At 43.3% G+C, this 16185-nt stretch overlaps 1 protein-coding gene across 7 annotated transcripts in view; it reads right to left on the bottom strand.

Moving 5' to 3' along the window:
- The window catches only part of LOC134349795 (P2Y purinoceptor 3), a 72791-nt gene that overhangs the window by 26498 nt on the left and 30108 nt on the right, over positions 1-16185 (bottom strand). For 3 of the 7 annotated variants that reach the window (XR_010018773.1, XR_010018771.1, XM_063054672.1), the window contains exon 2: positions 14377-14430. The exons of the other annotated variants lie outside the window; for them this stretch is intronic. The gene's annotated coding sequence lies outside the window, so the exon portion shown is untranslated. The remainder of the gene's footprint in view (positions 1-14376; positions 14431-16185) is intronic. 7 annotated transcript variants of the gene reach the window in all.

The following is a 16185-nucleotide window of genomic DNA, read 5'->3' on the forward strand; positions in this document are numbered from 1 at the left end:
AAGGATACGAACATGATATAGGCAGAAGGGATTAGTTGAGCTAGCCATTTAATTGAATCAGCACAGCGTTATGGAATGAAGGGCCTGCTCCTGTGCTATGTTCTATGTTCTGAGGACTGCAGAGGTTCAAGGAGGGGCTTCTCAAAGGGAAGTTAAGGATGGGCTAATTAACACTGTCCTTGCCCAAATCCCAAGGAATTAGAATCAGGTTTAATATCACCGGCATATGTCCATAACATATAGGACCAGAATTGCGCTATTTGACCCATCAAGTCTGCTCAATCATTTCATCATGGGTCATCCCAATTTCCCTCTCAGCCCCAAACTCCTGCCTCCTCCGTATATCCCTTCATGCCCCAACTAATCAAGAATCTATCAACCTCTGCCTTAAATATACATAAAGACTTGGCCTCCACAGCTGCCTGTGGCAAAGAATTCCACAGATTCACCACTCTCTGGCTAAGGAAATTCCTCCTCGTCTCCATTCTAAAAAAGACGTCCCTCTATTCTGAGGCTGTGTCCTCTGGTCTTAGACTTTCCCACCATAGAAACATCCTCTCCACATCCACTCTATCAAGACCTTTCACCATTCGATAAGTTTCAATTAGGTCACCCCTCATTCTTCTGAATGCCAGTGAATACAGGCCCAGAGTCATCAAACGCTCTTCATACGACAAGCAATTCAATCCTGGAAATTTGTTGTCTTTACAGTAGCAGTATATTGCAACAAATATTAAGAGAAAAAACAGTGAACTACATGAAGTATAAATCTCTATTAAGTAGTTAAATTAGATAATCAGTGCAAAAATAGAAACAAAAAAGTATTGATGTAGTGTTCATGTGTTTGTTGTCTATTCAGAGGTCGGATGGCAGAGGGGAAGAAGCTGTTCCTGAATCACTGCGTGTGTGCCTTCAGGCTTCTGTGCCTCCTTCCTGAGGTTAACAGTGAGAAAAGGTAATGGGGTCCTTAGTAATGGGTGCCACCTTTTTGAGGTATCACTCTTTGAAGATGTCCTGGATACTCTGGAAGCTTGTGCAAATGATGTAGCTAAGTTTACAAATTCCTGTGGTTCCTTTCAATCCTGCGCAGTAGCCCACCACACCTCCCCCCAGAACGGACAGCGACGAGGCCACTTAGAATGCTTTCCGTGGTAGAGTTAATGAAAGGGGAGACTGAAAGATGACAAATTTCATGTAGGAATATTCAAATAGGAAAATTAATCACACAAGTATTTGCAATGATAAATATTCAGTTTGATTGATGGGTATTAAATTCGTTTTGGAGACAGTGGAGAGGAATGTTGGATTGTGTAAAGTCTAATATCCTTCTGTGGTAAAAGAATGAAGATTAAACCTCCATCTAATCTATCCTGTATTCAATCATAATCAATTTTTTAATTAATCAGTTGCTCTACTAAGAGATAGCACCTTAATGCATTAAAAGTTCAGGAAGTTATTAAACATAGGAGCAGAATTAGGCCATTCAGCCCATCAAGTCTGCTCCACCATTCCATCATGGCTGATCCCAGATCCCACTCAACCCCATACACCAGCCTTCTCGCCGTATCCATCGATGCCCTGACCAATCAGGAAACTGTCAACTTCCGCCTTAAATATACCCACAGACTTAGGCTCCACTGCAGTCTGTGGCAGAGCATTCCACAGATTTGCTATTCTCTAGCTAAAAAAATTCCACCTTACCTCTGTTCTAAATTTCAGTTGAGAACCTCTGTACTCAATTTTGAGGCTGTGCCCTCTAGTTCTGGATACCCCCACTATAGGAAACATCCTCTCCACATCCACCCTATCTAGTCCCTTCAACTTCCAGTAGATTTCAATGAGATCCCCATGCATTCTTCCAAATTCCAGTGAGTACAGGCCCAAAGCTGCCAAGCGCTGCTTATATGTTAACCTCTCATTCCCAGAATCATCCTCATGAACCTCCTCTGGACTCTCTCCAATGACAATACATCCTTTCTGAGATACGGGGCCCAAAACTATTGACAATACTCCAAGTGCGGCCTGACTAGTGTCTGATAAAGCCTCCGTATTATCTCCTTGCTTTTATATTCTACTCCCCTTGAAATAAATGCCAAAATAGCATTTGCCTTCTTTACCACAGACTCAATGTGTAAATTAATCTTCTGGGAGTCTTACACAAGGATTCCTAAGTCCATCTGCACCTCTGATGTTTGAACCTTCTCCCCATTTTGATAATAGTCCACACTGTTGTTCCTTTTACCAAAATTCATTATCGTACATTTCCCAGCACTATATTCCATCTGCCACTTTTTTGCCCATTCTCTTAATTTGTCTAAGTCCTGCTACAATCACATTGCTTCCTCAGCACTACCTACCCTTCCACCTATCTTTGTATCATCTGCAAACTTTGCCACAAAGCCATCAATTCCATTATCTAAACCATTGACAAACAATATGAAAAGTAGCGGTCCCAATACTGACCCCTGAGGAACACCACTAGTCACTGGCAGCCAAACAGAAAAGGCCCCCTTTATTCCCACTTGCTGCCTGTCAACAATTTCTCTATCCATGCCAGTATATTTCCTGTAACGCCATAGGATTTTATATTGTTAAGCAGCCTCATGTGTGGCATCTTATCAAATGCCTTCTGAAAATCCAAATAAATGACATCCACTGCCTCTCCTTTGTCTATCCTTCTTGTTACTTTCTCGAAGAACTCAGATTTGTCAGCCAAGATTTCCCTTTACAGAAACTATGCTGACTTTGACTTATTTTATCATTAGTCTCCAAGTACCCAAAACCTCATCCTTAATAATAGACTACAACACTTTTCCAGCCAATGAGGTTAAGCTAATTGGCCTATAATTTCCTTTCTTCTGCCTCCCTCACTTCTTAAAAAGTGGAGTAACAATGGCAATTTTCCAGTCTTCCAGAACCATTCCAGAATCAATTGATTCTTGAGAGATCATTACTATTGCCTCCACAATCTCTTCAGCCACCTCTTTCAGAACACTGGGTTGTAGTCCATCTGGTCCAGGTGACTTATCCACCTTCAGACCTTTCAGCTTCCAGAGCACCTTCTCATTAGGAAAAGCAACTACACTCACTTCAGCCCCCTGACACTCTCGAATTTCACGCACATTGCTCATGCCTTCCACAGTTAAGACTGATGCAAAAGGTTTATTAAATTTAAACATGATCTAGTGCTTTCCTGGTGTATACGACGAATAAACTCTTTTCAGGTTTCTAGCCGGGTGCAGGTATCGACTATAACCAGTGTTTCAAGAACAAACTCTGCCATTCCCTGATGAAGATGTAATCAATATCTGTCCCTGGCTGGAAGCCTGAGACTGTTTATTCAACCTGCCATTTCCTTAGCCCCATTACTAACTCTCCAGCATAATTTTCCAGCAGTCAGATATTCACTTACCTTCTCTTTTACTCCTTATGTATCTGAGAAAACCTTTGTATCCTCTTTAATATTATTGGCTAGATTTCCTCCATGGTTCATCTTTTCTCCCCTTACAGCTTCTTCAGCTGCCTTCTTTTCATTTTTAAAAGCTTCCCAATCCTCTAACTTCCCACTAATTTTTGCTATATTATATAAGACCATAAGATATAGGAGCAGAATTAGGCCATTTGGCCTATCGAGTCTGCTCCATCATTTCATCATGGGTGATCCCAAGCTCCCTCTCAGCCCCAATCTCCTACCTTCTCCCCATATCCCTTCATGCCCCAACTAATCAAGAATCTATCAACCTCTGCCTGAAATATAAATGAAGTCTTGGCCTCCACAGCTGCCTGTGGCAAAGAATTCCACAGATTCACCACTCTCTGGATAAAGAAATTCCCCCTCGTCTCCGTTCTAAAAAAATACCCTCGATTCTGAGGCTGTGTCCTCTAGTCTTAGACCCTCCCACCATAGAAACATCCCCTCCACATCAACTCTATCAAGGCCTTCCACCATTCAATAGGTTTTAATGAGGTCACCCCTCATTCTTCTGAATTCTAGTGAATACCGGCCCAGAGCCATCAAACTCACTTCATATGACAAGCAATTCAATCCTGGAATTATTTTTGTGTAACTCCTCTGAACCCTCTCCAGTTTCAATGCATCCTTTCTAAGATCGTATTATGCTTTGTATTCTTTGTATATAGGGAGCTAGGACGGGAGTTGAGAAAAAGGACCGCAAAGGTAGTAATCTCGGGATTACTGCCTGTGCCACGCGACAGTGAGAGTAGGAATGCGATGAGGTGGAGGATAAATGCGTGGTTGAGGGATCGAAGCAGGGGGCAGGGATTCAAGTTTTTGGATCATTGGGAACTCTTTTGGCGCAGGTGTGACCTGTACAAAAAGGACGGGTTACACTTGAATCCTAGGGGAACCAATACCCTGGCAGGGAGATTAGCGGGGGCTACTGAGGTGACTTTAAACTAGAACGGTTGGGGGGTGGGAATCAAATTAAAGAGGCTAGGCGTGAGGAGGTTAGTTCACAACAGGGGGATGGGAACCAGTGCAGAGAGACAGAGGGGTGTAAACTGAGGGTAGAAGCAAAAAGTAGTAAGGAGAAAAGTAAAAGTGGCAGGCCGACAAATCCAGGGCAAGCATTAAAAAGGGCCATTTTTCAGCATAATTGTATAAGGGCTAAAAGAGTTGTAAAAGAGCGCCTGAAGGCTTTGTGTGTCAATGCAAGGAGCATTTGTAATAAGGTGGATGAATTGAAAATGCAGATTGTTATTAATGATTATGATATAGTTGGGATCACAGAGACATGGCTCCAGGGTGACCAGGGATGGGAGCTCAACGTTCAGGGATATTCAATATTCAGGAGGGATAGACATGAAGGAAGGGGAGGTGGGGTGGCGTTGCTGGTTAAAGGAGAGATTAACACAATAGAAAGGAAGGACATTAGCTGGGAGGACGTGGAATCGATATGGGTAGAGCTGCGTAACACTAAGGGGCAGAAGACGCTGGTGGGAGTTGTGTACAGGCCACCTAACAGTAGTAGTGAGGTCGGAGATGGTATTAAACAGGAAATTAGAAATGTGTGCAATAAAGGAACAGCAGTTATAATGGGTGACTTCAATCTACATGTAGATTGGGTGAACCAAATTGGTAAAGGTGCTGAGGAAGAGGATTTCTTGGAATGTATACAGGATGGTTTTTTGAACCAACATGTCGAGGAACCAACTAGAGAGCAGGCTATTCTGGACTGGGTTTTGAGCAATGAGGAAGGGTTAATTAGCGATCTTGTCGTGAGAGGCCCCTTGGGTAAGAGTGACCATAATATGGTGGAATTCTTCATTAAGATGAAGAGTGACATAGTTAATTCAGAAACAAAGGATCTGAACTTAAAGAGGGGTAACTTTGAAGGTATGAGACGTGAATTAGCTAAGATAGACTGGCAAATGACACTTAAAGGATTGACGGTGGATATGCAATGGCAAGCATTTAAAGGTTGCATGGATGAACTACAACAATTGTTCATCCCAGTTTGGCAAAAGAATAAATCAAGGAAGGTAGTGCACCCGTGGCTGACAAGAGAAATTAGGGATAGTATCAATTCCAACTGCTGGAGTCAGTTATCAAGGATGTGATAACAGCACATTTGGAAAGCGGTGAAATGATCGGACAAAGTCAGCATGGATTTGTGAAAGGAAAATCATGTCTGACGAATCTCATAGAATTTTTTGAGGATGTAACTAGTAGAGTGGATAGGGGAGAACCAGTGGATGTGGTATATTTGGATTTTCAAAAGGCTTTTGACAAGGTCCCACACAGGAGATTAGTGTGCAAACTTAAAGCACACGGTATTGGGGGTAAGGTATTGGTGTGGGTGGAGAATTGGTTAGCAGACAGGAAGCAAAGAGTGGGAATAAACGGGACCTTTTCAGAATGGCAGGCAGTGACTAGTGGGGTACCGCAAGGCTCAGTGCTGGGACCCCAGTTGTTCACAATATATATTAATGACTTGGATGAGGGAATTAAATGCAGCATCTCCAAGTTTGCGGATGACACGAAGCTGGGTGGCAGTGTTAGCAGTGAGGAGGATGCTAAGAGGATGCAGGGTGACTTGGATAGGTTGGGTGAGTGGGCAAATTCATGGCAGATGCAATTTAATGTGGATAAATGTGAAGTTATCCACTTTGGTGGCAAAAATAGGAAAACAGATTATTATCTGAATGGTGGCCGATTAGGAAAAGGGGAGGTGCAACGAGACCTGGGTGTCATTATACACCAGTCATTGAAAGTGGGCATGCAGGTACAGCAGGCGGTGAAAAAGGCGAATGGTATGCTGGCATTTATAGCGAGAGGATTCGAGTACAGGAGCAGGGAGGTACTACTGCAGTTGTACAAGGCCTTGGTGAGACCACACCTGGAGTATTGTGTGCAGTTTTGGTCCCCTAATCTGAGGAAAGTACATCCTTGCCATAGAGGGAGTACAAAGAAGGTTCACCAGATTGATTCCTAGGATGGCAGGACTTTCATATGAAGAAAGACTGGATGAACTGGGCTTGTACTCGTTGGAATTTAGAAGATTGAGGGGGGATCTGATTGAAACGTATAAGACCTAAAGGGATTGGACAGGCTAGATGCAGGAAGATTGTTCCCGATGTACGAGGGGCCACAGTTTGAGGATAGAGGGGAAGCCTTTTAGGACCGAGATTAGGAAAAACTTCTTCACACAGAGAGTGGTGAATCTGTGGAATTCTCTGCCACAGGAAACAGTTGAGGCCAGTTCATTGGCTATATTTAAGAGGGAGTTAGATATGGCCCTTGTGGCTACGGGGGTCAGGGGGTATGGAGGGAAGGCTAGGGCGGGGTTCTGAGTTGGAGGATCAGCCATGATCATAATAAATGGCGGAGCTCGAAGGGCCGAATGGCCTACTCCTGCACCTATTTTCTATGTTTCTATGTTTCTATCTGCAATCTTTCAACAAAGCTATCAATTCCATCATCCAAATCATTGACATGTAATGTAAAAAGAATCAGTCCCAACACAGACCCTGTGGAACACCACTAGTCACCTGCAGCCCCTGAAAAGGCTCCCTTTATTCCCAGTCCTGTCAATCAGCCACTACTTAATCCATGCTAGAATCTTTCCTGTAATACCAGTCAATAGCAGACCTCTAATATGCCCTCTCTTTTCCTGTTATACTGTCTTTGACTTCCCTTATCAGCCACAGTTGCCTCATCCAGGCTTTCCGAATTTCCCCAGAAACTCCAACCACTGCTGTTCTACCAACACAACACAATACCCATTTCAGAATTGCCATTCCCCTAGTGGCCTCAACCACAAGCTGCTCTAAAAAAGGCATATTGTAGGCATTCTACAAATTTCCTCTCTTTGGATCCAGCGCCTACGTTATTCTCCCAGTCTACTGCAGAACTGTATAGAAATCCCCCGCGACTATCGTAACATTGGCCTTTTGACAAGCCTTTTCTAGGTCCTGTTATAATTTGTAGCCACATCCTGGCTACTGTTCAGAGTAGCCAGTAGTTGTTAGTGTAAAAAGATCCTGATAGGTATATAACTCCCATCAGGGTCTTTTTACACTTGCCATTCCTTAGCTCTATCCACAATGATTCATCACCTTCGGATCCTATGTCACCTCTTTCTAAGGATTTAATTTATTTTTTACCTTATTCTCTATACTGTGTCCATTCAAATATAACACCTTCAGTTTTTATTCATCACCCTTTTCAATTTTGCTCCCGTTATGCTTCAACACATCCCGCTGACTGCAATTTAACCTGTTAACTGCCTGTCCTTCCCCACAGTCTCACTACAAACTGCCTGTGGGGTAAAAGAACTACCCCATCCTCAGCCCGATCACTCTGGTTCCCGTTCCCCTGATAATTCAGTTTAAACCCTTTCCAACTGCTCTAGCCAACCTGCCCTCAAGGATATTGGATCCCCTCAGGTTCAGGTGTAACCCATCCTTTTTGTGCAGGTCATACCTTCCCCAGAAGAGATCCCAGTGATCCAGAAATCTGAAACCCTGCCCCCTGCACCAGTTCCTCAGTCATGCATTCATAGAAACATAGAAACATAGAAAATAGGTGCAGGAGTAGGCCATTCGGCCCTTCGAGCCTGCACTGCCATTCAGCACGATCATGACCGATCATCCAACTCAGAACGCTGTACCTGCCTTCTCTCCATATCCCCTGATCTCTTTAGCCACAAGGGCCATATCTAACTTCCTCTTAAATATAACCAATGAACTGGCCTCAGCTGTTTCCTGTGGCAGAGAATTCCACAGATTCACCACTCTCTGTGTGAAGAAGTTTTTCCTCATCTCGGTCCTAAAAGGCTTCCCCTCTATCCTCAAACTGTGACCCCTCGTTCTGGACTTCCCCAACATCGGGAACAATCTTCCTGCATCTAGCCTGTCCAATCCCTTTAGAATTTTATACGTTTCAATCAGATCCCCCCTCAATCTTCTAAATTCCAGAGAGTATAAGCCTAGTCGATCCAGTCTTTCATCATATGAAAGTCCTGCCATCCCAGGAATCAATCTGGTGAACCTTCTTTGTACTCCCTCTATGGCAAAGATGTCTTTCCTCAGATTAGGGGACCAAAATTGCACACAGTACTCCAAATCATTCTATTCTTACCCTCACTGGCACTTGGCACAGGCAGCAATCGAGAGAGTATTATCCTGGAGGTTCTGCTTTTCAGCATTCTATCTCACTCCCTATATTCTCTCTTCAGAACATCCTCTCCTTTCCTACCTGTGTCATTGGTACCAAAATGTACCCTGGCATCTGGCTGCTCATACTCCCCCTTTAAAATGCCGTGGGCCTGATCTGAGACACCCCTGACGTTGGCACCTGGGAGGCAAGTGCAAGAGGAAAGGGTTAGATTGCTCTTAAAGTAGGTTAAAGTGTCAGCATGACATTGTGCGCTGAAGGGCCTGTAATGTGCTGTAGTGTTGTACATTTTTGATAAACAGAGTGTTGAATACGTTTATGTGCTCAGTGAGGAACGTCCAGCTCAACCCCCTCACTACTCATAAATTAATCTCCCCCCCACGCACAAACTAGGGGCAACTAACAGCACCTGTAGATTTGCCAATAAGGGGTTTTATTGGTTTATTGATCAGTCATGTGAGTCAATAAGCTGGTAAATATTATCAATGAGTCTCTCCGTTTAAGGCCGAGCTTCTAACTATGTGGTTGCTTAGATCTACAATTGACTTGCTCACATTCCCACAGTCACGGCTCTCTCTTAAAAATAAAGCAGAGTCCAATTCTCCCTTTTCACATTCTCTCTATTTATAGCAACTTTAAAAAAAATATTTTAGTCTGCAATCATGAAGGTGAAGTCTGCCTGGGAGCTGTTCAAGTGAAGCTGGAGTCAAGTTAGAATAAGAAAGGGAAGTTGAATTGCCTGTCCTTCCTTCTACAACCTTCCTTTCCAGTCCTGATGAAGGGTCTCAACCCGAAACATTGACTGTTTATTCCTCTCCTGACCTGCTGAGTTCCTCCGGCATTTCAATAGAATATAGAACATAGAATAGTACAGCACAGTACAGGCCCTTCGGCCCACAATGTTGTGCCGACCCTCAAACCCTGCCTCCCATATAAGCCCCCACCTTAAATTCCTCCATATACCCGTCTAGTAGTCTCTTAAACTTCACTAGTGTATCTGCCTCCACCACTGACTCAGGCAGTGCATTCCACGCACCAACCACTCTCTGAGTAAAAAACATTTTGAGTGTGTTGCTGTGGATTTCCAGAACCTGCAGAACCCCCTGTGTTTCCAACAAGCACTCAGATCTCTTCCACACGGGAAACTGCAAGATCCCTGTGTCTGGACCCTCAACCCTCACCCATCAGGTCTTGAACAAGAGAGGATAATTGAACTGATTCCACAACCTATGAACTCACTTTCAAGGGCTCTACAAATTATGCTCTCAAACTTTATTATTTAGCTACTATTACTATTACTATTACATAAGTCCTGACGAAGGGTCTCGGCCTGAAACATCAACTGTACCTCTTCCTAGAGATGCTGCCTGGCCTGCTGCGTTCACCAGCAACTTTGATGTGTGTTACTATTACTATTTTGTGGGTTTTTTTGTAGTTGCACAACGTGGTGTCTTCTGCACATCAGTTGTTTGCCCACATTGTTGGTACAGTTTTTCACTGATACTATTGTGTTTCTTTGTATTTACTGTGAATGCCTGCAAGAAAATAAATCTCAGGATTTTATATGGTGGCATTTGATAATAAATTTAATTACTTTGATAATTTTACTTCGAACTTTGATGGGTTAAATGTAGCTGCTTCATTTATCAGGAATCACAGAGTGAGAAACTTGTCAACAATTTGGATAATGGAATTGATGGCTTTGTGGCCAAATTTGGAGATATTACAGAGAGAGGTGAGGGGCAGGTGGTGTTGGGGAAGCAGGGAGTCTGCAGAAGGACTGAGACGGGTTAGGAAAATGGGCAAAGAAGTGGCAGATGGAATACACTGTTAGGAAGTGTCTGGTCATGCACTTTGGTAGAAGGAATAAAGGCGTAGACTGTTTTCTAAACAGCGAGAAAATTCTAAAATCAGAGGTGCAAAGGGACTTGGGAGTCCTTGTGCAGGATTTCCTAAAGGTTAACTTACAGATTGAGTTGGTGGTGAAGAAGGCAAATGCAATGTTAGCATGTATTTCGAGAGGACTAGAATATAAAAGCAAGAGCGTGATGCCAAGGCTTTATAAGGCATTGGTCAGACCACACTTGGAGTATTGTGAGCAGTTTTGGGCCTCTTATCTACGAAAGGATGTGCTGGCATTGGAGAGGGTCCAGAGGAGGTTCACGAGAATGATTCCGGGAAGGAAAAGGTTAACATCTGAGGAGTGTTTGATGGCTCTGGGCTTATACCCACTGGAGTTCAGAAGAATGAGAGGGGATTTCATTGAAACCCATGAATATGAAAAGGCCCAGATAGAGTAGATGTGGAGAGGATGTTTCTTATAGCGAGGGAATCCAGAACCAGAGGGCACAGCTTCAGAATAGTAGGATGCCTGCGTAGAACAGAGATGAGGAGGGATTTCTTTAACCAGAGAGTCGTGACTCTGTGGAATTCATTATCACCGATGGCTGTGGAAACCAGGTCATTGGATACATTTAAAGCAGAGGTCGATAGATTCCTGATTAGTCAGAGTGGCAAAGGTTGTGGGGAGAAGGCAAGTGAAAGGAGTTAAGTGGGGTAATAAATCTGCCACGATGGAATGTTGGAGAAGGCTTAATGGGCCGAATGGCCTAATTCTGCTCCTATGTCTTATGGTCTTGCATAGGCCTCCATTTTACTATTATCCATGTGCACATCCAAGAATTTCTTAAATGCCCCTATTGTATCTGTTTCTAACATCACTCTTGACAGGCTGTTCCACACACACCACTCCCTTTGTAAAAAACTTTATTTCTGACATTCCCCTATACTTTCCTCCAATCACCCTAAAATTATGCCCTCTTGTATTAGGCTTTTCTGCCCCAGGGCAACTTCTCTGGCAGTCCACTTGATCTATGCCTCATCATCTATCAAGTCACCTCTCATCCTCTTTTGCTGCAAAGGGGAAAACCTGAACTCACTCAATTCATCTTCCTTCAATGCTTCCTCAATGTACTTATTCTGATTCTGATTCTAACCCTTTGAAAAAGCTTTTCATTTACCCTGCCTCCTTCAGTTTCAATCAGACACACACTCAGTAGCCACTATATTAGGTACACCTGTACACCTACTCGTTAATGCAAATATCTGATCAGCCAATCATGTGACAGCAACTCAACGCATAAAAGCATGCAGACACGGTCAAGAGGTTCAGTTGTTGTTCAGACCAAACATCAGAATGGGGGAAGAAATGTGATCTAAGTGACTTTAACCGTGGAATGATTATTGGTGGCAGATGGGGTGGTTTGAGTATCTCAGAGACTGCTGGTCTATGGGATTTTCACACAAAACAGTCCCTGAAGCTTACAAAGAATGGTACGAAAGACAAAAAAACATTGAGTGAGCAGCAGTTCTGTGGGCGAAAACACCTTGTCAAAAAGAGCGGTCAGAGGAGAATGGCCGGACTGGTTCAAGCCGACAGGAAGGAGATGGTAACTCAACTAAGCAGGCATTACAGCAGTGGTGTGCAAAAAAGCATCCTGGAATGCACAGCACATCAAACCATAAAATGGATGGACTATAGCAGCAGAAGACCACACCGGATTCCAAGAATAAAGTTACCACTGAGTTGCTGGCTGGTGGCGCAATGGCATCAGCACCGGACTCTGGAGCGAAGGTTCCCGAGTTCGAATCCAAGTCGGGCCACCCCCAGAGCACGCTTTCTATCCGTGCCGGGTTGAGCGTCAAGCTAGGCACTCGGCCTCATAGAAAAAAAAGGGTCAAGTCAGGAACTTTCATATCGTGACCCGGTTAATCCAGAAGGAGACCAATCCTGACACCACATGCCAGACAAGAATGGCTGACTGTCTGGTGCGACATGCTAAAAAAAAACACACTGAGTGCACTTCCCCTTTCTAGCAGCACACATTCCAGCAGCTCAAAACATCTTCCCCTCCTTTCACACATGGTTCTTTTTTGTCGTTGGCTTCTTAAAATATCTTCGTATGTCAAGATGTCCTGTATCGATGGGCAAGAGCAATAGTCACAGTCCCTAATTTGTAATGGTATGGGAAAAACAAGTCTGGATCATGGGAATAGATTGCCGAGTTGCTGGGGTGACAATGCAAAGTGTGACCACTTCCTGTGTTTCATTGTTTGCTACAGTATTTAACCTATTTATACTGGCTGAGTATTATAGGAATACTACAGAAGCACAATGATTAGTGCAGCCCTATTACAGCTCAGGGAGTCGGAACTCCCAGTTCAGTTCCAGCGTCCCCTGTAAGCAAACTTGTACATCCTTACTGTGTGCATGTGGGTTTCCTCTGGGTCGATGAACTCGCAGCACAGTTACAGATTAGTAGGGATAATGTTGGAGGCATCACCAAATCATGGCTGAAAGTAGATCATCATCTCCTGTGGTGGGACAGTCTGAAACCAGAGGACACAGCCTCAGAACAGAGGGGCATCCTCTTAGAACAGAGATGAGATGGAATTTCTTTAGCCAGTGAGGGGTGAATCTGTGGAATTCTTTGCCACAGGCAGCTGTGGAGACCAAGACTTTATGTATATTTAAGCAGAGGTTGATAGTTTCTTGATTGCTCAGGGCACGAAGGGATATGGGGAGAAGGCAGGAGATTGGAGCTGAGGGGAAAATTGGATCAGGCATGATGAAATGGTGGAGCAGACTCGATGGGCCAAATGGCCTAATTCTGCTCCTATATCTTATGGTTTTCTGATGGATGAAGAGATTGTAACATCAATTCTGTAGAACCAGCTACACTCAACAACATATCATTCCTGCTTCTCCCCCCCCCCACCCTACTTACCCATCTAGAACTGAGAATATGGATTTCTTTGGAATATTCTGAGCAATTCTCTAAAGAATTTAAGGAATCCTCTATGTATCTAAGGAAGAATGTGGCCCTGGGAATAATGAGAATCCTGTGCAGTGGCCCTTCGATTCCACACAGTGACGCAACCAATCTGAATGCTCTCCACGATATATCTTTAGAAATTTCTTAGAGTATTTGGTGACGTTTCAAATCTCCTCAAACTACCAGCCTCAGAAAGCTGGCACCCACCATTAAGGACTCCTGTCACTTAGGACATGCTCTTTTCTCATTGCTACCACCAAGGAGGAGGGAGAGGAGCTCAACTCGACATTTAGGAACAGCTTCTTCTCCTCTGTTATCAAATTTCTGATTGGGCAATGAACCCATGAACACTATTTCACTATTCTTTTTGTTCTACTTAATTAAATTTTATATATATATATATATATACATACATACATACAAAAATTTGGCATTTATAGTTGGGACAAGGTTTCTAGAGTAATTAATGGTGGTGGATGGTTGTATGAGCAGCTGGTGCATATCACAAGTCCTGGTTATGCGACCGCTGACGCCAGGCAGACAATCTCCAAAAAGTATTGATAATGGCTGGGGTCACCCGTCTTGTAAAGACACTGCCCTGCAGATGGAAAGAGCAAGCCACTTCCTTAGAACAATTTGTCAAGAACGATAATGGTCATGGACAGACCCTGATCGACCACATCATATGACACGGCACATAACGAACAAATGGACAAGTTTTTATATCAGGTATTGCAAAGTACAGCTGCTGCAAAACAGCAAATTTCACAATATTTTCCAGTGATATTAAACCTGATTCTGATTCTGAAACATGCCTTGATGGAGAAATTAACTTCTTAAACCACCCCAGGTTCCAATGAATGCAGCACTGAGACCTAAAAATAAAGTTAAACAAATACTTACTTCTATTTCAGTCTTTTGTCTTGGGATTAGATCCTCTCCTTAAAGTCCGAAGTGCTAAATCAGGAACCAATTGGTAAACAAACACTTTTAATAGTTGCAGAGTCTTGAAGGACAGAACCTGACACCCATTCCTGACTTATTTACTGCCTCAGAAAAGGATTCCAGGCAGGAATCACCTGCCTGGGTTTTGTCGCTGGATATTGATCATTGCCTCCAAACTGAGTAATGCTTATTAAAAAATCTGGATCAAAAAAAATCGCCTGGGGAGTAGTGGATCTGTGTGGAATTATTACCAAGCATCTCTCTATCAATTACAGACCGGAGAGTTCAGTGATTGAGAGTATGAGTGACATTTATTCAAAGTTCAAAGTTCAAAGTAGATTTACCATCAAAGTACATATATGTCACCGAATACAAGCCTGAGATTCATTTTCTGTTCACTCCTAAAAATAGAACCACTCCTCCCCGCAGTGAGTAACTACTCAAATCAAATATACTTTCTATGTGTGTAGTTGCTTAGAAAAATCTGGAGTTGGGACAAGGTTTCTGGAGTAATTAATGTAATTATATCCTGGGGATTAATTGAGCAAATCCATGCAAGAAAATGTAGGCATTGAGAGTCAAAAATGGAAGTTCAGAGTCAAGTTGTGTGGGTGGGAGCAACATGGTTATTGGATTAACAATCCAGGGAGCTGAACAAACGATTCCAGTTCAACCAATGATCAAAGTGAAAAGTTCAAAGTAAAGTTGTTATCACAGTACATATGTCACCATATACAACCATGAGATTCATTTTCTTGCAGGCATTCACAGTAAATACAAGAAACTCAATAGACTCAATATACGACCATACACCAACACAGACAAACATCTTAGAATATAGAAAATAGAATAGTACAGCACAGTACAGGCCCTTCGGCCCACATTGTTGTGCCGACCCTCAAACCCTGACTCTCATATAACGCCCCCCACCTTAAATTCCTCCATATACCTGTCTAGTAGTCTCTTAAACTTCACTAGTGTATCTGCCTCCACCACTGACTCAGGCAGTGCATTCCTCGCACCAACCACTCTCTGAGTAAAAAACCTTCCTCTAATATCCCCCTTGAACTTCCCACCCCTTACCTTAAAGCCACGTCCCCCTGTATCTTACGTGCAAACAAACTGCAAATACACAAAGAAAAATAATATTAATAAATAAGCAATGAATATTGAGAACATGAGATGAAGAGAACTTGAAAGTGAGTCCATTGGTTGTGGGAACATTTCAGTGATGGAGCAAGTGAAGTTGAGTAAAGTTATCTCTTTTGATTCAAGAGCCTGATGGTTGAAAGGTAATGTTGTGGGAATGGACTGAGCATAGATTTTCTCGTTTTGTTTCTACTACGGGGGGAGGGGTGTCCCTGTAGAGAACAGCGTTCTCAAGTTTTCCGTGGGAATGTTGTCCATAGAGTCACAGAGTTACACAACACAGAAGCAGGGACCTTCGGCTCATCTGGCCCATGTTGACCACATCATCCCATCCTCCCAGCTGGTGGGTGGAAGGGTCAGAAATGGGTTGGCTTTGCTGCTGCTGTTGTTGCTCTGCTGAACACTGAGGACATGTTATGTTGGTGTAGGAATATATGGCAATCTTGTGTGCTGACCCTAGTACATTCTTGGGTTGGTGTTTCATGCAAACAACTGTATTTCACTGCATGTTTTGGCTTGTCATATAAAGAGTGTTTGATAGCTCTGGGCCTATATTCACTGGAATTCAGAAGAATAGAGTGGATGTGAAGAGGATGTTTCCTATGGTGGGAGAGTCCA

Source organism: Mobula hypostoma, chromosome 7 (genome assembly GCF_963921235.1).
Source record: "Mobula hypostoma chromosome 7, sMobHyp1.1, whole genome shotgun sequence".
Taxonomy (NCBI): domain Eukaryota; kingdom Metazoa; phylum Chordata; class Chondrichthyes; order Myliobatiformes; family Myliobatidae; genus Mobula; species Mobula hypostoma.